Source organism: Pelodiscus sinensis, chromosome 1 (genome assembly GCF_049634645.1).
Source record: "Pelodiscus sinensis isolate JC-2024 chromosome 1, ASM4963464v1, whole genome shotgun sequence".
Classification (NCBI taxonomy): Eukaryota; Metazoa; Chordata; order Testudines; family Trionychidae; genus Pelodiscus; species Pelodiscus sinensis.
The window spans coordinates 124329066-124355169 of NC_134711.1; the positions used below are offsets into that span (position 1 = coordinate 124329066).

At 38.8% G+C, this 26104-nt stretch overlaps 1 long non-coding RNA gene across 1 annotated transcript in view; it reads left to right on the forward strand.

Annotated features, from left to right (window-relative positions):
• Positions 1 to 9550: 9550 nt before the first annotated feature.
• LOC142818694 (uncharacterized) overlaps positions 9551 to 26104 on the forward strand; it is a 129050-nt gene continuing 112496 nt past the window's right edge. The window contains exons 1-2 of the long non-coding RNA XR_012896275.1: positions 9551 to 10487; positions 15353 to 15543. This is a non-coding gene — a long non-coding RNA (uncharacterized LOC142818694). The remainder of the gene's footprint in view (positions 10488 to 15352; positions 15544 to 26104) is intronic.

Below are 26104 nucleotides of genomic sequence, written 5' to 3' on the forward strand. Positions count from 1 at the left end.
GAATTCTAGTATTAAAATGCACTCCTAGAATAAGCAATGTGTAGGTACTCTGCCTAAATAAGATTTTACCATACAATACAGCCTCTATTGGATTATTCACTATATTTGTATAGTCCAAACAATGGACCTTCCTCATTTTTTCTTTGAGGCACTTGTCCACTGTGTAAGACCTCTCGATATATGGCGGCTTTTCCTGGTGGTTTGTTTTTCCTATCTGAATTTCATCCTTATCCCACTTTGTGACTATTTCCAAGTGAACTTTAAAACCCAATAAAATGTTTATTTAATAAGAAATCTGTAAAAGTAGACCAAGAGCAGGTAGGTGGTGACTTTTATGCAATCTAAAAATAAATGTAAGTATCAAAATAATTTGGTATGGTCTAGGACAAGTTTACTGCACTGTATCACTATGATACTTCCATAAATGTTTATAGGTTATTTCAGTCAAAACTGGTATTAAATGAATGTATTGGTATACCAGTCCTGGGGGAATTCTGCAATTTTATTATGGCTTCAAATGAAATAATTGCAGAATTTCTCCAGGATTAATTATGCAGAAGGTGCAAATGCTGAAACAAACTATGCCATCAAGTGTACATGTTAAGCCATTCTATAAAGCCTGTAGAAGGGGATTTGAAGCTGGTAATCAACTTCCTTAAGCTTCCTTTGCTTGCTCCTCTGACCCATGGGTATTGTGCTTAATAATCAAGAGGGAATGTGATGAATCTTGCCTTAGCCTTTCTTCAAATCTCACATCACATTGTACACCCCAAAATTAGCTAAAACAATAGTAGTTCCCCAGAGGTCACCAGAGAGTTTGATTTGTCATTTCCATCTAAGCTTTGAAATCTGTTTGAAAAGCCAGTGGTTCCTTGTTGAGAGATTTCTCTTGAGCCCACAAGGTGAGTATCTGAAGTTTTTTTTTCTCTTTCTCTTGACACTTATGCACAGTGCAAGCAGCTTCTGGCTAAGAGTCTTTTGTCATCTCTTGGTTTTTCAGAGGCTTATGTAAGAGGATCTCTAGCTATCCTCCAACAGCAGGACTAAGACTAATTGTCCATATCATAAAGTCAAGATCCTTAATTTTCAATAGAAATGCAAGAATTCGGTGTTGCAAATGAATGTGTGTCTATCTTTATATATTTGAGAAGTCTGTCTAGAATATATTTGCACATATAATAGAACTTCAGAGTTATGAACACCTCGGGAATGGAGGTTATTTATAACACTGAACAAAATGTTGTGGTTGTTGTTTCAAAAGTTTATAATGGAACACTAACTTAATACAGCTTTGAGACTTTGCTATGCATTTTAATATAAATGAAACAAGCACAAAAATAGTTTCCTTTTCTGGTCAAATCTTTCCCTTTACTTTTAGAACTTTGTTTAACACTGTATTGTGTACATTGCCTTTTTTATTTTTTGGTCTCTTGCTGCTGGATTGTGTACTTCAGATTTGAATGAAATGTATGTTTGACAATTCTCTTTGAAACTCTGAGGTTTTATTGTATGTGGGAAAGGTGTACTGTTGTTCATTCTGTAAGAAACTTTGGATGGATATCTTAGGGCTGAAAATAGGAATTTTTTACCCCCACTAAACTTATTCCAACTTTTAAAAAGAAGAAAAGAGTACTTTTTTAAATTTGCTATAATTAAAAACTAACTAACTAAATAAATGAGCTTTTACTATTTCAAAATTTATTGTAATTATTCTGTTATTATTTTGACCAATTGCAATGTAAATGTTTATACCTCTTATTACTAACCAGTCTCTAGTTAATATTAACACAGTATCAGTAATTCTACTGTGTACATGCATCTCTGGAAGCATCACTGATATTCATATATCAATACCTATTGCTCAATTTTTTTTACCTGACTATATCTAGGGTCTTATGTTATTGAATTCTGCTGCACTCAGTTTTATTTGTCATTGTTAATATTTAGCTGCAACAATCCTCTTGCTTCCAGGGTGACTTTAACAAAGAAGTGTAATTTTTTTAAAACTAAATTATCTGTATTTTTGAGGTTCCCTGTATTATTGAAGAAATTTGGACCAGTTTCTTAGCCAAACTAATGCATCCTTACACCATACAGGCAATGTAAAGGTCTCCTGAAGTAGGTGTAAAATTACATTAACATCCACTTTAAGACCCCTTGACAGTGTCTGATGTTATTGCGACTCTATTTAGTGTAATTGCATTTAATCTAAATATTGGTGTTACAGCATCAGATAGGGTATGTCTACACTACCACCCCAGTTTGAACTAGGGTGGTAATGTAGTCAACCGGAGTTGCAAATGAAGCCCGGGATTTGAATTTCCCGGGTTTCATTTGCATGTTGCCGGGCGCCGCCATTTTTAAATGTCCGCTAGTTCGGACTCCATGTAGCCGCAGGGCACGGAGTCCGAACTAGCGGACATTTAAAAATGGCGGCGCCCGGCAACATGCAAATGAAGCCTGGGAAATTCAAATCCCGGGCTTCATTTGCAACTCCGGTTGACTACATTACCACCCTAGTTTGAACTGGGGTGGTAGTGTAAACATACCCACAGAGACTTGCTGCTAACCATTAAAATCCTTCTTAAAATATTTTGTCAGCCATAGATTTATTACTAGTAACATAAACCAAAGAGCAGGAATTTGATTTCTCCAACACCATAACTCTTGTATGTATGTACAGGTAGGAGTCTAGACTTCGCACTGTGTTGGGAGTCCAGGAGATTAATTTTTTTATCAGAAAAATTCTGAATAGACTTCAGTTTTCTAATGAAATACTTTTTATGTAATATAATGGGAGAGTAAGGGGACAACTTTTTTCAGAATGTAGTTTAAGTAGAAGAGACTTCCTTGTTTTAATCTAACTTATCTGTTTTTTTTAATTATTTCATAAAAGGTCACGGTAGAGCAACTTGAATCTAATCACTGCTTGATTTTTTTTTTTTTGTAAAGGTTGATGAGAGCTATCAAGATATTAGTCTAGATCAGAGAAGTTTGGGAGCCGGGAAATATTTGGTTTCATTTCAGTAGCTGAATTTAAGGTTATCTGTTCGTAAACACTGGTTATCTTGAAGGCCTGTGGTTTCCTCTCCTTGTCAGAGCCCAATTTACTTTTGGGGAGTGGTTGGTTGACTTCCTGAGCAGAACTAGGCACAGTTCCCAACCACTTTACTCTTTCAAGGAGTCAGATAACTTTCTTTTAATAGGATATTCTTTTTATGTTCATAAAGAGCTGCTAGTAGGAAACATTGCACAAGAACCTTTTAGCTATAGCATGTTGTGATGTGCTTTCATCAGACCACAACAGTTTAAGTAGGATTGAGTTGGGACCATACTTAGCTTTGTAGGTTAGACTTCTCCCAAAAAGATTGAGTGGATTTGGTGATGCAAAAAATAGCATGTTCTTCCTTCTGAAGCAGTACCAAAGGAAAGAAATGCTTCAGGGGTCAAATTTGAATAGCATTGCTGGAAGCGCCACTTTTCAGCTGAAACGTAAAATTGAGATCCTAACAATTCATGACTGATAAGTACTCCTACTTTTTTTTCCTTCCTCCAAGAAGAAAGGTTGGTGATCCTGGTGTTATGTACAGGTACCAACTTGTAATTACATTCTGTCTACTTACATTCCTCCTGCAGCCTTAACAGGATAATACATTGTTCGTATCCCTCTGCTATACTGTTGCTGTTTACTGTTTAACAATGTGTTTCATCTCAGAGGTTATTGCCTTCCAGTGATGTACACAGTGTTTAAAAGGGTTCTGGGTAGACCCAAATAATATAATACATGTATGTAGCATATGCATATGTATTTATACATGTAGTATCTGGGTTCATATATGTATATACAGTACAATATTACTAATGTTATCAGAACCACTTAAGTGTTTCCTGTGGTTTTAAAGGGTAGTTCTACTCTAAAAATGCTCTGCAAAAAGTCACATCCCAGTGAACATTCAGAGCCCTATCTCTGTTCCCAGGACAAAAATAACGTTTACTACTTTTGATTATTATGAGAATTGAAAAACCAGTGCATCTATTTTGACCAGGGAATGATCAATAGAAGTGTTAACTGTGTTGCTATGCCCAGGCCAAACTCTGCTCTTCGTTATATCTTTACCATCTTCTTGCAGACAAACGGTTGCCCGAGTTCAACTAAAGTGCAGAATTTGGATTGAAGAATCTATTATTGGCAGTGATTCATGAGCAAGAAAAATCCCAACTTGATATTCAGATTCTAAGCTCAGCTTTTTAGGATGTGCAACTAGAAATACCAGTTTTATTGGGAAAAGAACTGGTATGGAAACGGCAGAATAAAAATAGTTACTGTTCTGACTGTACTTTAATATTACACAATCAAAATTGATATCAAAATCCTTTGTACCATTTCAGATCTGTGAGCCTAACAGTGTAATACTTCCATCTTCAAGATGAAAGATTTACATGTGCTTCTGTGTCCCACATTGTATGCAAGGCTTCTCAAGAAAAGGGAAGCTGCTACTACAATGAACGGAGGAGCATGTCCAAAAGGGTCCTTAATTCACCAAGTATGTGTGCAGCAAGTGTTGAGTAAAGGATCCCTACTAAAAATTTGACCACACTGAGACTCAATTAACTTAAGTTAGCCTGGTAATGCGAGTTGCATAGTTTAGATTTCTCTATATGAATATTTTTGCCAAATTTAAACAGAATTGATACCCAAGTATCAACTGCAGTTTGTTGTATTTCTTTTATGTGATGTAACAAATAATCTCATTATTGGCCTATCAGTTCCTGACTAGGATCACTGATACTCTTCCAATAAGGCTGAGGCAGTGGCTAATTTGGTAGCATTTATAGGGTCTTCTATGCCATGCCAAAGTTCTGCAGCTGCTTTGTATTTGAACTCTAGCATTTCCTAGAAATCAATCTTCTGGCAACCATGGATGCCTAAGAGAAGGAATAACCTTGGCCTTCTAAAATCGGTGACCCTTTAAGATGATTTAGATCAGTGGGGAAAAAAAGGTGCAACTAGAAAAAAGTGCAACTTTTTATCATTTGAAAGGTCAAAGGTTACCTTTTAATAAGGCTTTCAAAATTTTTGATTTTTTAAAAAATATTCCTTTATGGATAATATCAATGTTTATTGTTAAGATTTTTTTAAATATTTTTATCAATTTAAATTTGCACTAGTGCAGGAAATTGAGGGCAGTTTTTTTGAGTCAGATAATGGGGCAGTCAGATAATGACAGAAAACACTGACATTCATAAAGTTAAAGCTTTATGCCTGTTAAAACATAAATCATCAATATCACATGTCAAATATACAGAGTAAATAGCCTTAAATCAACCTCTAGTAAGTCCTCAAGATCCTTTTTCTTTCTTTTTCCTACCTGTAAATTTTTATTACTATTGATGGTAATATTTTCTGTCTTTTGTGTATGTGGTGAAATTTACATTAACTGCCATTTACCAATAAAAATCTAATCTGTCCTAGCCTACTTCTAACTGTTCTTGTGTAACTATGATATAGCACTGAATCACTACTAGGTTGATGCCAGTCAGACAGAAGAATATGTTGACATTTATAAAAGGCCAAATTATTAAATTTGAAAAAAATATATATATTTTATGGCATGGAGACTGTACCGGCACACTAGCAGTCAGTTCCAGCAACAAATTAATGAACTAAATTGATTTTAAAAAATAAATTTATTAACTGAAACAATGTATGTATTATTTGTACAGTACGTAAGTGAGTTAGGTGCTTGAAAGGAAAAGAGCTTGCTCCTTATAACTAAAGCTAGTAGCTCAGTCTATTCTTACCCTTACAGTGATGGAAAGCAACGAATGGAATGGGAGAAGAGATGAAAGTAAAAGATCAGGGTCCCAATATTAAAATGCTCATTGGAGTCTTTCCATTGTCTTCAGTGGATACTGAAATGGGTTCTTTCTTGGGTTTATCATATACACTTCTTGATATTTAATGCTTTTAAAATAGAGGAGGCATTCCAGGGGAAATTGGAGAGGGAGATGGAAGTGGGGGGCTAGGAGGAGTCGGGAATAATAGAAAAGAGCATAAAAGGTAGTGATTAAGTCCAATGCACCTAGCAGCTAGGAAGAGCAAGAGTCAGGGAGCCTTAGAATACTTTTTTAAAAATGTATTTCTTCTAAGGCCTTTTTCTGGGCCTTTGACTAAGGACCAGAAGTGAGAGGAGATAATTAGACTTTATCTGAATATGTTCCTTTAGAATAGTGTGGGACACACTAGTGTCTGTAACTGAATGCCTATATGATTTACAATGAGCACAGAAGGGACGGCCCAAATGTCATTGTGAGCTACTGTGGTTTGTCAGCTTGAAGCTGCAAACTTCTGGATTTAACTCAAGAGAAGTCTGAGAGGAGTTCCTACCATTATAGAATGGTTTTTCCCTGACAATACAACCAGGCTTCTTCTTGTGGTTGGAAAGAAATAAACAGTGTGTTTTGATTGCTCTTTGGAAAGGCATAGAGTTAAGAGCAGCTGCATGGGAAATGCAATAACATGGATTGGTTCTCGCCAGTACAAGTTACATTTGTGGCAAATGACCCTACGACGAGGCACAGCTTGAGAATCAAGAACAAGATCTATATATCTGAGAGAAATACCTATAATTTTTACATACAAGGAAGAGTAGCAGGAGGTATCTATCCTAAATAAGGTAAATTAGGATTTTTAAGAAGTGGCTTGAGTATTTTATGAAATTGCCTGAGTTGATGCTTATGGTTTTAGCTTGGCAGTAATTTATATAGGAATTGGGTGGGTGGGTGTGTGTGTGTGTGTGTGTGTGTGTGTGTGTGTGTGAGAGACACAGAATCTGTGAGAATCTTTGTCTTCTGCTTGTCACTCTTTCAAGTCAACAGCAGTGATTTCTCCCTCTAAACTAAAAATGTACAATTAATATTATCAATTTTTAAAAAGTAAGGATGAAATTCACCCCTGTGTAGTGGGCCAGCTGTATAAGACTTAAGTCCCACTTAAGCCATATTTTGAGGACTTAAATGATTCATAGATCATGAATTGTCCTAGCCACAGGGCTGAAATTTACCCTATGTCACTTTGAAGGAGAAAACCTATCATTCTGACTGATGGCTTCTCTTTATTAATTAGTAGGAACTGGATTAGAAGTCTCTTGTTCACTATCTATATATTCTCCAGCAAGTTAAATAATCAATATAAAACTACACAAAGTAGAAGAGTTCTCAGAAGTACAATAGCTTGTTTTCACTAGTATGCTACATGAGCATGTTTGATTTAACATAGTTTTTGTGGTTTGCTGGTATGTCAGACTTCAATACTCTTCCTTCAATCTGGTGAACATGAACGATTTTGAGACAATAGTTATGATTAATATTCTTCTGGAGTAGATTTAAAAAAAAGACATGAATCCTTATGTCTCATCTAGCAAGTAGCATAATACTGAACATTCACTACTGTTAGTAATAAGTTACATTGCTTCCCAGAGCAAGAGGTACTGTAATTTCTATTTTACAGAGGGTACTAAAAATTCAGAGCCTTGTGCAACAGGGTTTTTCCTTTTGAGTCCTGCAATTCAGTCACTAGTTTATGTTGTATTACTACTACCATGCACAAGGGAGTTGTCCAAAGGAATTTCTGATTCCATGATATGAGACTTTACTCAGCAGAAATCTCTTGGAATATGGAGAGCGAGAGAGGTGCACGATTTGCGATACAGAAAGTTCTTAGACCAAGAAGTCCCCCAAACCAGCAATTAAGGAAGGATTAATTATTTATTTGGGTGCCTATAGTTGTTACCACAATGCAGTCAAGGATAAGGGCCCCATTTTTCTATAAACATTTAACAAACAGATAGTTCCTGCCCTAATGAGAATGTGCAGCCTCATTTTTTTTATGTAGTGGACATCACAGGCCTTTGGGGAAGAAGAAAATTATAGAGGGAAAATTCCCACTGGTGCTACTACCCATTCTCCTGCTGTCATGTATATAGAGAAAAATGTGACAAACAGTAAATTGAGATATCTATCTTTCCTCTTTAAAACTGAAGAGGATGCTATGAATATGATCCTATGTCAAATGGAGGAAATAATCAAACTCTGGAGCAGAGAAGGGACCAATTGAATGATTGGAGAAAGAACTCTGAGCTATTCCTTAGGGTTAGGCATGGTATGAGGAAAAAAATGTGAATGTGTTGGCTGAGAGCCTAGTTTTTATTATGTTGTCTAAAAGAATTAAAATGTAGTAATATCATTACTGCTAAGTATTAAAAGAAAATCAAAATCCCTGACTATGGCTAGCTAGTAGGTCCATACTGGGGACTAATATGTGGTATTTTATTTGTTATTCTTAACTAATAGTTCCAACAAAATAGCCTCATAGTTAATGTCAGCTTTCAGTGTAGGAGTACAAAAGGTGGGTATTTTGACTAATGCAGGTTCCATTGCCTCTTGAGCAGGCTTGTTAGATACAAGGTCTGTTTGTGTTTACATTGTGTGTTGAAGGAACTTGCAATCATGTAGGTGTCTGCAGAATGAATTATAATGCTTTATAATTTCTGTCTTTAAATTGGCAGCATATATTAGTGGATTGAATCTAAACCATATTAGCTTGTTTCCCAATTAAATCTGAGGTACCTACTGCCACTCTTGAAGGGAAATAACCCTGACCTCCAGGGGTGCAGCAGAAGATGATTATCAGCCTGCTTTCTTTTTTAGAGCTGTACCATGTAAAGGCAGGTGGGTAGCCAGGAGAGCGGACCACCAAAACAGATGTTGGACTATAATAACTCTTCAACAGTATCTGCACTGGGTCAAGAAGAGGGTTAAACTGAATCAGAAGATTTGAGTATTCTGATTCTCAACATGTGTAAATCAGCACAGCTCCATTGATTATACATGTATCCATTTCACGGTTCCATTGTGGTCACTGGAGCGAGGCCAGTTTATACCAACTGAGGATCTGTGCACTTTTGCTTCAAGACCTGTTTATTGAAAACTCAGCAATATTGCCCCTTTCTCCCCTGTCTTGCAGTCTGTAGCTGTGTACACCAAATCAAACTGGTAGCATGTAACAGCCTCTTTTTGCTCGCTTTGCAAAGACTGAAAACGAAAATCTCAGGTGCAAGGTGGAGGAGGCTCGGGTCTCCAATGCTTGGCAAAGCCGTCTAAATTGCAAAGCCGCGGAGGACCCAGGCGGCGGGACCGCGGTGCGTCTCGGTCCGCCGCCCGTGTCTTCCTGGTCTGCTGGGGTGGGGGGGCGCAGCTAGTATGCCCCCCCCCCTTCCCCAGCAGACTAGGCTTTTCTCTGGACGCCTGTGGCAGAGCAGCTGGGGTGCTGCCGGTTGGTCCTGCAACGCCGCTCTGGGCACTACTGGTCCAACCCAGCAGCACCCCAGCTGCTCTGCCCCAGGCTTCCTGGAATCAGCTGCTGATCAGTTTCAGCAGCAGCTGACTTGGAGACGCTTGGGGTTCTTAAGTTGATTCTGTATGTAAGTCAGAACTGGCGGTCAGTTTCAGCAGCGGCTGAATCTGGATGCCAGTTCCGACTTATATACAGATTCAACTTAAGAACAAACCTAGAGTACCTATCTTGTACGTAACCCGGGGACTGCCTGTATACTCCATGATCATATACATATGAGGGAGATAAAAGATTTAAAGGTGGAGCACTTTCTTAATTGTGACTGTCATTGATTTTCTGGTTTTGATCAGAATCCTGTCTGAATCTATTTTCAAGCTATACATACTTGGCATATATAGAGAGCTTTATATGCATTCATCGGACATATGAGTCAATTTAGTTTTTATTTTTTCTGGACCAGATCAGATAGATGAGTTACTTTTTGTCATCTGAATTTCCTTGTGTTGTTTTTTAACTTCAGACATCTCTGGATTTCTTTAACGCAAAGAATAGCACTGTTGTTTTTGCACTGAAAAGTTAGTCATTTTTAAATTGGAACTTGACTAGGTTGGGCACTGTTCATTTTCCAGGCTAAAATCTGGCAATGGCTTTAGATTACATCCAGCTGGGGCACAGGTGCACTGAGGTTGTACACCAAGAAAGTTTAGTTGGCCTATGTGTCAATAAGCTGAAATACTTTTGGGTTTAAGAGATGTTTTTTATTAGTCAAAGCAATTAGTTCTTATCCAAGTCTCAGCACCAAAATTTCATCTAAATTCATCTGATATGCAGTGAGAGGCACAAACCCCAAGGACTGCAATTTTCACCCTTCCTCACCTTGCACACACTGACATTTTTATAATTTGGAGTGATGGGAGAGAGACCCCCCCTCAATTATTTGTTGCTGTTTTTTGTAATTTTGACAACCAATGCTTCAAAACTACATGGAGATCATTTACTTAGTGTTACAACTCTTTCTCTCTCTCTTCTCATGTATATAAGATGTCAGAACAACATGGTGGGTGAAATCCTCCCCAAGGAAGTTAATGGGTGTTTTGCCATTGACCTCAACAAAACCAAGACTTCACCCTGTGTAAGCATCAACTCTATTAGCAGTGCGTACTGGACTACTATGGAGGGTTGTTTCCAAGAAATGCATTGGTTCTTGGGTTTATGTTCTGAAGTATGTATGTTGCTTAAGTAGAATGTGGTTAGTATAAAAAGAATTGCTTTATGAGTAAGAAATGCAGGCTGAAGTGAATAACTTGATGATTCCCACACATGCTACACCCATGACTGGCATGCATTTGTTAATCTATGATGAATGTTGTCTTCTAGCAATATACCTATTTCATTTCCTTCTCTTCCAGATAATGGTTCTGATAAGCATAATGTAATTTGCCTTAGGTGGGGCACAAATATTTTTGAATTAAACCCTGAGGAGATTATATTTCTGAAACTATTTTGGAACAACAATGCTAAGGCATTTCAATAACTTGCCCCACTTGCTGTGGGAATGGAACGTGGGTTTGCAGCCTCCTTTTCATGAATTTACAAGAAGGGAGAGAATGGACACAGGAGACCTGGCCTACTGCAGTTCCACCTCTCCCTTAGCATGCCTGCTGGAGGTGGGACTGATAACTGAAAGGAACAATAAATTATGAACAGGTCACCACCGACTGCCTTTTCTTACCCCTCCTAGGTGTGAAAAAGCCACAGAGCTTAGTACTGATTGGGAGTGTAGTAACTTTAAATGCAAATCAAAACTCTGGAATTTGCACTGCACAGTGGCCATTTTTCCACATGCCTACACCTGTTGCTGTGCCTGCACAGAACTGAGCTCCTACGCTACGTATAGTGGTTCTTCTTTGTTGTTGTATTTGACACTAGACTGCTCTAGTACAATGAGTATCCTCTTTAAGGCTAGAATTGAATAGAACTCCACGCAGGTGTAAAGACTCTCTCCCATGCAGACCTAGTTATAGAACGGGGGCCTGAATCAGTGCATTACAGTGACATTTTACATTTGCTCGGTTCCTTTCATCCTAAACAATCCCAAAATACTGGGAAAAGAAGGGAGAAAGTGGAGCATTCCACTTTTTTGGAGCTGAGATTTAGGTAGCTTATGCTCCCTTTCTCCCCAGAGTGAAAGTAATTTAAAATTTCTTACAGGTACTGTTCTATTGTAAACTGGGTCCCTTTCAGCTCTATAAATAGCTGCCTGCACCAGCGTGCATCCCCTTATTTTCACCTCTGCTTTCTCCTCTATAAACCAGACTCCCTGTCTGGGTTACATCTTCCACTGTTCACGGAACACATCTGGGGAATTGTGAGTGGGTGATGGCCGGGGATTGGGAGATTGAACAGAAATCCACTTGCACTGGCCACTCACTGGGGCATGAGGGAGCTGATTAGTTCAGATGAATCCCAGTCCCCTGTGTGTTCTAACATTTCTAGACACATAACAGCAATTCTTGCTTCTGATAGCAGCCTGGTCAGTCCTGTCCCATTGGTGGTGTAATTGCTGTTGGGGGGGGGGGGAGGGGAAGGCGGCTCCCCACTCCTGGAAGAGGCAGCCGTGTCTCCTTCCCTCCACCCTCTCTCTGTGGCTGCCCTGAGGGCAGCAGTGTCTGGAGCTCCCGGGCCCTTCTCAATCACTGAGCCCAGAGGCACTTGCCTTCTTTCTCCCCTACCCCCTGTCATCCAGCCTGAAATGGATTGTCACCTTTATCGGTTAGGGAGGTGTTTTCCCTTCGGGTAAGATTGAGAAGACATTGGGGGCTTTGCCTTTTCTCTATGTCCTGGGGGACTGGTAAATGCTGAGATTGGTCATAAGAGGGTTTTATTACATGAATAAGAGCAGGAGGGTACAGTGGATATTGATAAATATAGTCATCAAGTGCCTCCTGTGTGCAGAGCTGGTCAGAGGGCTAAAGGGGCCAGCTCCTGGAGTATGCCTCATCGCAGGACCCAGGAGGAAATGGTGGACCCTGTTAGCTTGTCAAGAGAGAGTTCTTAAATCCTTTGCAGTTTGAGCTCTCCCCTTTTGTGTACTCTTCTTCCCCTTCACAGGGCAGTGGCTCACTGCCTGGGGCTGAATCAGAATTCAGTGGTGGACATCTGGCTGTGAAGCCCAACACTCATTCCAGATTGTCGCCCTTTCTCTTTTGCAGGGGGAGGGAGGCCTGTGCATAACAGCATTGGGTTATGGGTGCTAATCCTGTTTCATGGTTGTTAACAATGACACCATTGGTCCTATGTTGGAGTCATTTAATACCTGGTAGTTCAAGAAAAGTCCACCCAATATTAAAGTTGATGAAGTTGCAAACTGCCACTTAAAATCTATTCATCTGTCTGTGTCCTCTGCATCCTTATCAATGACATTCTGCCTGCATATCCTCTTTTTTTCCACTGCATTCAAATCTGCTCTAGTATTTGAGACGTACTTCACCCCAAACTTCTATATCATTTTGCTTGTTGTTTGGTGTATCTTTATTTCTGAGATGCTCTCTCACTATAAGACCACCAGAATTGCATTCATTATTGCAAATTCTGTAATAAAACAAAAAGCCTAAAATAAACACGTGCTTGGTCCCATTTACAGTGCTAGAATAGCGTTGTCAATATTACATTTGCTACTTCTATTTATTCCATCATGTTGCTATTGCAGTATATCTCAGCTATGTGTCTTTGAAGTGTATTTAATTTGCCACCATCCCCACCCTGATTGTGCTCAGTTTCATAATTTGCTCTGATGACATGTTCAGACCTTGGCACATTACTTTTTATTTCACTTTTGCATGCATCTTGGGCTTAACGCCTTAATCTAGCCAAGACACGGAGGTGTTTTTTTTCTTTTCTCTCCTTTCTGATACCGACAAATTTAAGCACCACTTTGTTCACCAATATAACTTATCTATGACATTATTAGGAAAGGTTTAACTCTCACTTTTTTCACCCAACTACTGATCTCTTTCCTTCTAACTAAACTGCTTCCAAACCTAAATACACGTTGTCATCAATAAACAGCAGCCGCTTCTTTATCTTTAGTTGCTCACTCCTGACATCAAACTTAATGGCCTTGTAGATTAGGAAAGCTTTTGAACAGGCATCACACAAAAGACCTAAATCTGCAACCAACTTTTATGCATGGCTTCCCTCTCTGTGAACTTCTACCCCTTGAAAAACATTCTATCTGAGTTGGAGCTTGATCCTCCTTTTGTGACTTCACACCATGAATTCTTTTTTTAAATTACAATTTTCCAAGCATTCCTGTTTGGTTCCTGATTAGTGTTTCCATTGTTTCCTCCACTACTGCAACCAAGCTTACAGGTCTGTAATTTCTTAAATCTTCCTCAATCCCTTAAAAAATAATAAAAGGTGTTAGACTTTGAGACAGCCTCTTAAATAGTAGAAGTGGGAAGCACAGGTATTTGGGGATGTGAAGTCAGGACTAAATGTGGACCAGTAGAGGCTGAAAATGGAGTCATCCATAGGAATGCCACCTCATTTTCTTAAAGCGGGTCATGTAAGTTTTTCCCAGTCCATCGGGTCTGACCATAATTCTAAAGAGGTTTCATAGTCTGTCTTGGATTTTTCTAGCTTTTCGGCCATATCCCTCAAATGTGGGGATCACATTTGTTTTTTTCCTTTTTTTATCACTTTTTAAAATGGAATTATTTCTTTTTTCCAACAGACTCCTGATACAATAGTTTTACCGTTTAACCCTTCTGATTTGTTACTCATTTGAAGTTCTTTTCGGCCATATCCCTCAAATGTGGGGATCACATTTGTTTTTTTCCTTTTTTTATCACTTTTTAAAATGGAATTATTTCTTTTTTCCAACAGACTCCTGATACAATAGTTTTACCGTTTAACCCTTCTGATTTGTTACTCATTTGAAGTTCCAATCGGTCCCACTTTGTGACAATTATATTGTTGTTTCTTTCTTCTAAGAACAGCCATACTGAGTCAGACCAACAATCCATCCAGCCCAGTATCCTGTCTTGCCGACAGTGGCCTATACCAGATGCCCCAGAGGGAGGGAACACATGTAATTCTCACATGATCCCTCCCCCATCACCCACTTCCAGAGAAACAGAGGCTAGGGGCACCATTTCTACCTATCCTAGCTAATAGCCATTGATGCACCTAACCTCCATCAATTTATGTAGCTCTTACTTGAACCCTGTTAAAATCCTAGCCTTTTAGGATAGACTGTGCGTTCCACAGTTTCTCCAGCACTATTTGCTGATGCTTGTAGATAATTTCCTTTCTCTGACAGGTTCTCCATTTTTTCCAACCTCTCGTCTTTTTAATATTCTCACTTAAATTTAGGTAAGAAGTTGTTTGCCATCTTTTTGCTTATGTAATTTTTTCCCCATGGTGATGTCATTATTTAATCTTTCCAAATGTTCTGCACTGGAAGGAATTTGAAGTTTTTGTGTAGGAGAATGGAGACCTAGGTCTTACTCCCAGTTCTCGGATGACTGACTAACTCACTGTGTTGCCTTGAGCAAGTCACTACATGTGTCTCTGTCTACCCATTTTTTTATATGATTTATAACCTACCTCGCAGGAATACTGCAATGCTTAATACTTTATAAAGTGTTTGGAAATTCTTATTTGAAAGCCACAGTATATGTATAGATTTATTAATCTAATATATAATGTAAAGATTTATTAATATACAGTATCTTTTGCTGAGATTTATAGTCAAGGCATATTAGGTGTATAACAAGCTGGACCTAACCTTTACAGTCATCTCCCTAGAGTCTGTGGCTGTCCAGTGACAATTCCGTGACACCTGCAGACATAATTTAAGAACTCTAGGTTTTAAATCAATTACATTTGACAATGCATTGTATAAGTAGCCCTAATATTTGGTTTTATGTTCAAGTGTTTGCTTTGCATGTTCATAATATTTCCAGTTTTTAACATGCTACCTATTTTCTTTAGTTTTCAGAATTAATCCATCACTGACATGAACGGGATAATTCATACCTCAAAACTATTGTTTGCAGACAACCCGAAACTCAGGAAAGCATAAGAACAGCTGTACTGGGTCAGACAAAAGTTTCATCTAGTCCAGTATTCTGTCTTCCAACAGTGGTCAGCACAATGTGCCACAGAGGAAATGAACAGAACAGGTAATCATCAAATGATCCCTGTTACCATTCCTACCCACCCTGGCTAATAAGCATTGTTGGATCGATCCTCTATGAATTTATCTAGCTCTTTTTTTAATCCTGTTAAAGTGATGATCTTCACAACATCCTCTGGCAAGGATTTCCACAGGTTGACACTGAGAGTTGCATGAAGAAATACTTCCGGCTACCTATTAAAACAGCACTGTATTTGTTTGTTTATACTTAACTGAATTTGTGGAGGTTGCCTTTGCAACAACGATGATATAAAACAAAGGGGGTTGATTGGTTTATATTAATGAAAGCCTGGATTTTGGAGCACAATTCTGCAGTAAATTCCACAGTCTCAAATTTGCAGACTACATGAATCCAATGTAGTTGAAAGTACATCAAAATGTCTCAGAAACTTATGTTTTCATTTATTTATATTTTTTCCTCAAATTCTCATTTGGAGAAAAAATCTTTTGACCTTTGGTCTGACTCCATGCAGGAATTTTTCTGCAAGATCTGTGGAAAATCCCTTTGAGTGATGGCAGAACGAAAGGAAAGGTACTTTTTCATCTTATAAAAGAAAGTTAAAATTCTTTTCCTCCGTAATTTATAATACTGCAACAGCTGAACAAAGGCAACCCAATTGTAGGATGCTATACAATAAGGATTGTTGTTTATAACACAGTAACAAATTAATAATAAACACTTGAAAATGAATTTTCTAAGAGATCATGTAGGGCTAGAGAAGAGTGAGTAGTGGCAAAAGGGAGGTAGGGAGGATGGATCAGTTGACAACATTTTCTTAGAAAAATTAGAGAAAATATTATTTCAAATTCTCAATTACTGTATGCTGTTCTTTGTACCATTTCTTATTTATGTACTTTTCTCTGATGTAAAAAATAGTTTAATTCTCTCCTTTCTCTCTCCTTTTCTCTCTGTCCTATCATTCTTCTCCTACCCTCTTTTATCTACTTTTCCGGTTTTTCTTTTTTTATCCCCTTTTCATGCTCAACACTACTTTTTCTCTTCTACATATCTCTTTTTCTGAAAGGAATAATTTTTGAGATTAGTTTATAATAATTTACAAAGACACCCAAATTAGTGATGAATAACAAAATGACCGTTATTACTTATTTGTACTTGCAAATCTCTTCAGCCAGTCAAAATTGTCTTTTCCCATAGTGGAAAAGTTTGATCATATCAGCCTTGTTGGAAAATCTGATATTGAGTTTCTAGGTTAAATAAGTTTGTTATCTTTGTTATTTATGTTAGCTGTGTTCCAATAATAAATTTAAAAACTCTATTCTTTTTAATGTCTCTTTGTACAGAAATTCTTTCATGCCTCTAATCATTTTCTTAAAACTTATTTTCTGTGAAGCTAGCAGTAAAACACAACTCTGGTACTTTTCATGTACCAAATCAATTGTTTCTAACTCTGAACCTCACTTGCTTTCTTGAATCACTGTGCCAGTTTGCTGCTTGTGTTTAATGTTTGGATTGAACAGGCTCTCTGAAAATAAAGCTAAGTAAATAAATTAATGAATTAATAACAGCACTGTTTAGAGTCTAGAATAGTTTGTCGGGTGCAGTGTAAATTTCCCCATAGAGAGATGCCAGTTTATTTGTCTCATCTTGTAATTACATCAATTATTCTAGTTCCGTGTTTCTTTCGAGAAGAGATTGCTAGTTGTGCCAGATTGCAGGATAACTTTGATGCTGACAGATATCCACTAGGATGAAAACCACAAAACTCATTTTCACTTGTGACCTATACCAGTATTTTAAACTGAAGTCTGTAGAGGTGAAAAGCTAGACTATTAGCAAGTGAAGCAGGAACTTTATATATCTTGATTCAGAGAGGTTTTGAGGAAGAGGCTGCATAATGAAGAAAAGCTCAGTGTATATGACTATAGGAAACAGCTGTTCCACTGGATGAGACCCAGGCAGGTAATACAAATTGAGTCAGTTCCCATGTTCTAAGGTGACAAAGTCAATTTCTCTCACCAACTGTTTAAATTTTCTATATAAACAATGTGATGTGTTGTGATACATCTGAAAAAAAATGCCACCTTCTCTCAGTATCCCCAACCCGGTATAAAACTGTACATGCTTTTCGAACCACCACAGATGTACTGATGTAACACAAGGCGGGAGAATGGGCATCAGTGTTCCTGGCAGCACAGCGTCACAGGTGATTAATTAGCCCTGCCCAGTCAATGGAGCCCTGAGCCTTTGACTGGGGATGGAGTGGGGGGGGGGGAGGGGGAAGTGCTGAGTGCACAGCTTAGAAGGAACACTGATGGGCATAGTTAATATAAGGCCCAACCAAACCTTAACTAAAGGTGGAAAAGTTGATTTCAAGAGTCCCAACCCAAGGAGGAGTGAAGGCATTGAGGAGAGCACTCACATGGCTATTAATCCCCTTGACCACCATTCTTCAAATAAGTTTTGACAGCCTCTCAAAGAACCCTATAACTATTCACCAACAGATGCACCTCCCTGGTCTTCTCTTCCATGCCCTGATAGAAGTGCAGTATCTCTGCTAGTAGCATCTGCTGAGCTCCAGCCACCACTTATTATATTGCGTGAAGGGGGTGCAGTATTCGATACAAAATCCGTTCAACTTCAGCAGTGCCTAGCAGAAAGGTCATTTTGAGGTGCTGGGCCAGTTGTAATTGAGTGATGAGGGTATCTGTGTAGGAGGAGACTAGCAGTTCCTATTCAAATCTTGATGTGGTGGTTAGGGGTGGGGAAGCCCATGTCAGTGTTTTCTCCATCTTCTGGTTTTTGGGGTGCTATTGCAATATTTTCTCACTTGTTAGTGGTCCATTCATAATTTATCCATCTAAATAATTCTCAAGCTTTGATAGTGTTCGTGTGTCAACACCTCAAGTTGTGATCTTGGATTTCATAAGAGAATCATGGTCAAGCTTGCTTAGCATCTGGTTGGAAAATCTTCCTGGTGTTGGTGACTGTGACTGATTTCTGTCACTTTTCCTATTTCAGTACTCTGTCAGTGTTTCATCATAATGTTTGAGAGCTTTGTGTCCTCGTCCAGTTGGGACAGAAAAAATCCCGACTGGGACATATCTTCGGTGTTAATCAGTTCTAGGGTTTCTATCATGTATGGTGGAGCTCAGTTGCAACAGTAACGAATGCCCTAGAAATATGTGAGATAAATAAAGGTAAATGTACATTTCCTTTGTATTGTCAGTTTAAGAAGCTAATTGTATTTCTTCCAAACCAACCAACCAAACAAAATTAATCTTAGTGAAACAAAGTTACGTTTCCATGCCACCGATGATTTTATTTCAAAGGTGGGTGCCATGATCCTGGTATATATGGAAAAACTTTCAAAAGTCCCCCAATTGCTTGTGAAGTATCATGCGGCTTCCAGTAATGGAAATGATTCCATTTCCATTGACTTCAGTGAGAGTTGGACTGTGTTCCTGGTGATTATCATACTGACCAACATTGCAGAGGTCTTGATTGAATTTATGTACAGGAGAATGTAATGATGATGCGATGGATGATATTTGCAACATGCACTAGACGGTTGTGTTAAAGTTATCAATGAGATGGGGGAAATCCTTAGGTGGTGCTTCACGGAAGCTAGGACAATTTACAGTAGCCAATGGGCTACCACTTTATGCTTTAGAACATTAGGCATAGCCACATATCACAATTTTATCACTACAGTGGAATTAAACAATTACTGAAAAAGCGTACAGGAGTAGAATACCCCAATTGATTCAATAGTTCAGCTAAGCTAATGTTATATTTTTGTGTTTTTCTTTCTCCTAATGACTCGTATATAGGTGAGATTTTTGTCTTTGTTCCAAATAAAGAGTAGTAATATCAAACAGTAGCTGAAATCATTTTAGTTTATTATTTGCATCTTTTGGGACTATTGAAATCAACTTTAGAAAGTCTCAGCATTGGCCTAACTCTTCTCCAAATGAACTTGTAAATACCTTTTCAGAATCCCATCCCAAGATTTCTTCAAGCAATTAGTCTTAAAAAAAGAGAAGTCACTGATGTACCTTCTCCAAAAAAGCCGGTCTAGCAATGACTAGCCTCTGTTTTATGGTAAAATCAAATCCTGTCTCTTTATGCAAACATGTATTTCGCAGAGCCACACAATTCCTAAGAAGGAATCTTTAGTAACACAATTTGAGAGATTAATTTAATTTTAAAACATTATGGATACTGCTTGAGTGTGTTTGAAACAGTTTATGAATTTTAAATAATAGAAAACTGTAAATGTTGCTCACAGTTAATTTTGTGTTGATCATTGGGCAGACAATCTTTTAAATACATTTTGAGCTGAATTTCCTGCAGTAAGAAATGCTTCAAGTTTTAAGGGAGTCAAGTCATTTTGGTGTTAAATATTTTTTTTGTCAACTGCCCGTATAGAAAAAATATTTGAGAAATAGTTTATCCCTTTTTACTGTATCTAGTTTAGAAAATCATTGTTACCATGACATTAAAATAAAATTAAAAAAAAACCAGCAAGCAAATGGTCTGGTAGCACTTTATAGACTAACAAAACATGTAGATGGTATCATGAGCTCTCGTGGGCACAGCCCACTTCTTCAGATTTGTGTCCATTGATTCTTTCACATAGAGAAGGTCCAGTTTGACCAATATATATATAATGGAGGGGCACTGTTGGCATTTGATGGCATGGATCCTTATCCCCTTACTCCGGTCATCTGAAGAAGTGGGCTGTGCCCATGAAAGCTCATGATACCATCTACATGTTTTGTTAGTCTATAAAGTGCTACCAGACCATTTGCTTGCTGTTTTTTTTCTGTAACGGACTAACTCGGCTACCCCCTGAAGCATTAAAATACAAGAGTGCCAATATACAATCATTTTGCTTCCATTGCAGCAGAGGCTAATTAGCATCATAGGAACTGCCATACTGGATCAGGTTAATTTAATCTAATATCTTGTCTCTGAGAATGGCCAGTTGAATTGGCCCTGTCTACCCTAGGCTATATCTAGACTGCAGAGTTTCTGAAAAATCAAACGTGGTCTTTCGGCATCCCTGTATTTCTCTTGGTGAGAGGAATAAGGGATGTTCTGAAAGAGGACTTCTTTTCCAAAATTTGGCCCCATGTAGATGAGCCAAATGTGGGAAAAGCTTCTTTTGGGGTGAAAAAAGTGGAAAATATACTGCAAGTTGTGGTTCACAATTTGCATATCTTTTTCCAACTTTTCTTAGCAGTCTAAACATAGCCTCTGAGACAGAAGATGATGTCTAGAGCTATGTGGCCCCCAGCTAGGTCATGCAACATCGGTATGTACCTTGAATAGTCTCATTGATCTGGCCCACAAAAAAGCAACCCACTCTTCAGGGCCAAACTGAGTTTAAAAATCCACATGTTTGTCAGGGCAACATTGCAGGACAGGAAAACAGGGATTAGGGGTCTGATCCAAAGCCCACTGAAGTCAATCAGTGTGTTTTATTGACCTTGAGTTGCTTTTTGATTATGCCTTAAATACATTGCTGCTTTCTTGCAGATATTTATAATTGTAGTTTATAGTTGTTCTAAATTTATTTACTTGGTAGGACCCTTACTAAACATTCCCCCTTTTTCCCCCTTCCTGACCCTCTCTTGCCTTCTACAGTCCTCCATTCTTTCCCTTCTTCTTTCTCCTCCTTGCTACCATGAAGAGCCAATTTAGCGTAGCCTCAGCAGAAAATCTGACTTCACCAGCACAGTGAGGAGAGTTAAAATGAAGGAATCATTTTAAAGATGTGTTTTTATGTCCATATGAATATATCATAGCTTCTAATGAGGGTTTGGAATACATCAACACACAGCATAGGGGGAACCTCATCATTACCCCCTCCCCCGTGGTGACTCTGCTCTTGAGTGATCTCATTCCATATCCTCCGCATAGTTCTGGCATGTTCCCTATGCACAGAGTGGGAATGGAGAATGACTGTCCTTTGAAATGCTTGTTTTATTTATAGGAGAACACGCCAAATACGTTAATAAGTGGTGGAGTGAAACCTCGAGTGAGTAAACATCAGCAGTCCCAAACACATGTAAATACATCTAAAATGTCAAGGAATGTCATGCCCACTTTGATTTACACCACAGGACTATACAAGGAAAGGTTGGGTCAATGGGAGTTTGATTTACTTAAGTTTAATTACTATTTTGCCATGGAATAACAAGTTTGAGGAACTATTTCCTTTCTCGTTATTGGGAAGATCCAGTTAAGGTGATAGGCCATACCCTCTTGAGAATTCCACACTGCTTTCATACCCATAATTTCAACTTGCAGCAGCAAAGCTTCAGCGCATTTTGCTCAGTCATGACTATACACGTAAATATGTACAAAATGTACTTCTTCCCCTCCTTGTTCCTCTCACCTATAGTGAGTGGGAAGAAAGCTAGCTATGCTGCGACCAGACAGCTTGGCTGAATGCTCCACTGGTTTTGGACTGATGCTCCTACTTTTAACTGAATTGTTAGATTTTGAGAGGTACCTTATGGTGAGTGAATAGCTGTGTGAGGAACTTTCAGAATTAAATCCCATCCAAGGAACCTCTGGTAATAAGGGCTTCAGTGTATACCCACAAGTGGTCCTATGGGAAAACTGGTCTTTGGTTTTTATTTCCTGAAAGGAAGGATCATATGGCAGTGTTAAGGCTTCAGGGCTGCATAATCAAGGCTCTGCATGATGAATTTGATGTACTGGCATATGTCCTGTATGCTTTGTAAGGCTTCCAATAAAATGTGAGTAAGAAAGAAATATGCCTCATATGTCTAGATAGGACATATGGCTTTAAGCTTTAGATACGGTGTTTTTCATGTGTTAGAAAGAGTATGTTAGAACACACATAAGTAGCACAGTCCTATGAAAAACAAGTCAGGAGAAATTTAGGGTTTTAATCACAGCAGGTCCAATTTTTTCTGGTTTTGGGAAAGAGGGTTTCTTTCAAGCGTGACTGCACCTTTGAAAATGTGAAGCCCCAGATAGCATCGTGTTACTGTGCATAATTACACGGCGTGAGTAAGGTGTGAAAACATGCCAATAAATATGTAAGGGGGAAGGAAGATTTTTACTACAGATCAGAGTCAAGTTTGCCAGCTTTTCCCCCACCACAAAACCCCAACTTCCCTCTTCAGGAACTGAACTCAGAATATTACCTTTGGAAGACTGCCTCGGCAAATCAGTATAGGCAGTGTGAGGCTCTTCTCCTGCTTTAAACTTCAAGCTCCTTTATCAAACCAGTTTTTTCTGTGTAGTGGATTTTCCCCAAAATATCAAACTAGCCTGAATCTCAGGAAAATGTTTGTCTCAAACATACGTGGAGCGAGTGTGTTAGGGCACTTTTATAAAGTTTAATTCCACCCTTCCCTTCCCCCGCCTAAATTCTTTCAAATGAAAACTGGAAAATGTTAACTTTCCAACAGACTGTTCATTTGATATTCAGGATGACAGTCAGGTTTGCTAGTGTGTTGTGCATTATTCAGTTAACAATTAGGTAATGCCCATGGAAGAGGAAGGCACACATATGCACACCCAAACAATGTATTTTAACATTCACTTGAAATACAATGAATATGTTCCAGGATATTTCAGAATCACTAAGTTTTCATGCTATATAACCTGAAACAAGGAGCTGAAGACAAGAATAGACTACAGGCATATTTTTAAGGGAGGGTATCAGTCTAAACATTTAGGTTATGTCACTCACTCATTCTGTGACCTTGAGCAAGGCACTTAGCCTCTTTGTGCAACAATTTCTCCCAGTCTCTAAAATATAGCCATCATTTTGGGAGGGGTACTATTAGTTCATTAAGTATGTAATAATGCTGGTGCAGTTGTCACTGAACGAGCACAGTAGAATCTATTCCCTGCCATAAATTGAAAGCCCAGTGAGATTTTGGGACGTGAAGCATCATCACATTAGTGCCTTTTAAGGACACCTCAAACTTAACTTTCTATTTTTCAAATTCTGTCAGGACAGGACAGGAAATGAGATGTGGCTACACAGTAAGGTGATGTGTCCCAGGGGTTGTGAATAATGACTCACCACAAGCAAAGGATAGCTTATAGCCTACGGGCTTCAGGTTATTTAATAAACATCAAGAATATAAACAAATTAAGGAGGGAAATGAATACTGTCTTTGTAGCAAAGGGTGGCTGTATTTCCTGAGCCTGAACATGAGCCACCTATTATTACGATTGGCAGACCACATGAGCAAAATGGTTATCCAGCCAGAGATAATGGGCCTTGCACCCAGGCCCTGACAAGCAGCCTATGCAGAGTTAGAGTTGCTGCTGGAACAAACTCCAGGCAATCTCTGCCTAAACTGTTCCAGCTGTACAATGAATCCAGTCTGCAGATATTTACCTTGCTGTTGCTATTTACCATCCTGGCTGCAAGCACTGAAGAGACTGTGTCCCACTCCAAAGTTGGGACGTAACAGAGTGGAACCCTGAACACAATAGATTCAAGGCCATAAAGGACCCCGGTGATCTTCTAGTCTGATCTTTTGAGCATCACAAGCCCCAGAATTTCTCCCACCCACTCCTCTAATAGACACACAACCTCTCACCGAGTTACTGAAGTCTTCAACTCTTCATTTGTAAACTTCAAGATACAGAGACTCCACCATTTATTCTAGCTAAAACCAGTGGCAGCAGGTGACCTATGTCCCATCTGGTATATGGGAGCAGGCAAAAAACTCCCTGCTATTCTGACCTGGGATAAAATTCCTTCCTGACCCTAGATATGGTGATTGGTTGGAGCCTGAGCATGTTGGAAATTCCCTCCCTCCCAGTCAGTAGTAAGGCTTCTTAGAGTTTGAGTGGTGGTATTTGGCACAGCTTCACAGCAGTGCAGACTGTGATGGGTTGGGAGTGGCAAGATGCTCTTTGGATCTTCCCCAGCAAACCCAGCCCACCGCCCCGTGAGTCTGTGTGGAAGACTGGAATGGGTGTAGGCTGTTGAGCTGATTTTTTTTTTTTTTTTTTAAGGAAGAAAAGATATTAGGCCAGATGTTTCACTGCTATATATTGGTATAGCTCTACTGGATTCAGAGGAGCTACCCTAATTTACACCAGCTAAGGATGTAACCCATTATTTCAAGAGGGAGAAACCGAATGCATCTGTTACTAAATGAGCAGGAAGACAACAGGTGAGAGTGAGGAATCCCAAGTTGTAAAGGGGCATGGTGGAGGGTTTCTTTTAGAGGTTATGCCAACTCTCTGTGGGGGGGAGAGGATTATCACTCATATATGAGCACAGTGAGTAGCATCGCAGGGTTCTGGGCCCACTAGTTGCTAATTTAGTACAAATCTATAACTTACCATATATACTCGATCATAAGCCTAATTTCTGGTAAAAAATGATGCAGTAGGGAGCGAGGGTTGTCTTATGAATGGGTTATTGCATTTTATCAAATTTTTTTTTTTTTAGCTGAAGGAGAGGGGCTGTCAGCAAACTTCAGTTCCCAAGCCAGCAAAACTGCTGGTGCACTGGGATGTTTTATGTATCTGGAGTGTCTGCTTCAGGAGGGAAATTAAATTTCACAGCATGCTTACATATTTCCTAGACATGTAGGGCTGGAAGTGACCCTCAAAAAGTCAGCAAGTCCAGCCCCCCGAGCTCAGGCAGGACCAAGTAAACCTAGATTATTTCTGACAAATGTTTGTTCAACCTGTTCTTAAAATTACCCAATAATGGGAAATTCTATAGCCTCCTTTGGAAGTCTTTACTACCCCGATAGTTAGAAAATGTTTTTTCTAATACCTAACCTAAACTTCCCTTGCTGCAGTGTAAGCCCATTACTGCTTGCTCTGCCTTGTTCACCATTCTCTTTATAGCACCTTGTAATATATTTGAAAATTGGTATCAGGTCTCTCCCATTCTTCTTTACTCAAGACTGGAAAAAAAAAATCAAATTTTTTAACCAATCCCGATAGATCAGGTTTTCTAAAGCTTTTATGGTTTTTTTCTATTTTTTGGACTCTTTCCAGCATGTCCATTCCTTTCTTCAAGTGTGGTACACAGAACCAATCCAGTACTCCAGCTGAGCCTCTTGAGTGCTGAGCAGAGTGGAAAAGTTATCTCCCATGTCTTATATCCCGTATTCCTGTTAATTCACCCCAGAATATTAGCACTTTTCGCAACTGCATCATATTGTTGACTGAGTCAATTTGTGGTCCACTGTTGTTTCCAGGTATTTTTCAGCAGAATTACAGCCTAACCAGTTATTCTCCATTTTGAAGCCATGCATTTGATATTTCCTTCCTGAGGAAGTACTTTGCTCATTTTTACTGAATTGCATTGACAAATTCTCTAGATTTGCAAGATCATTTTGAATTCTAATCCTGTCCTCCAAAGTGCTTGCAACCCCTCCCAGCTTGGTATCATCTGCAAATTTTATAAGCATAGTCTTCATTCCATTATCTACATTAATGAAAATATTGAATAATACCAGACCCAGATTTGACTCCTGCAAATCCCACTACATAGGCCCTCCCATTTTGGCAGTGATCTATTTATAAGTACTCTTTGAGTATGGCCTTTCAGTCACTT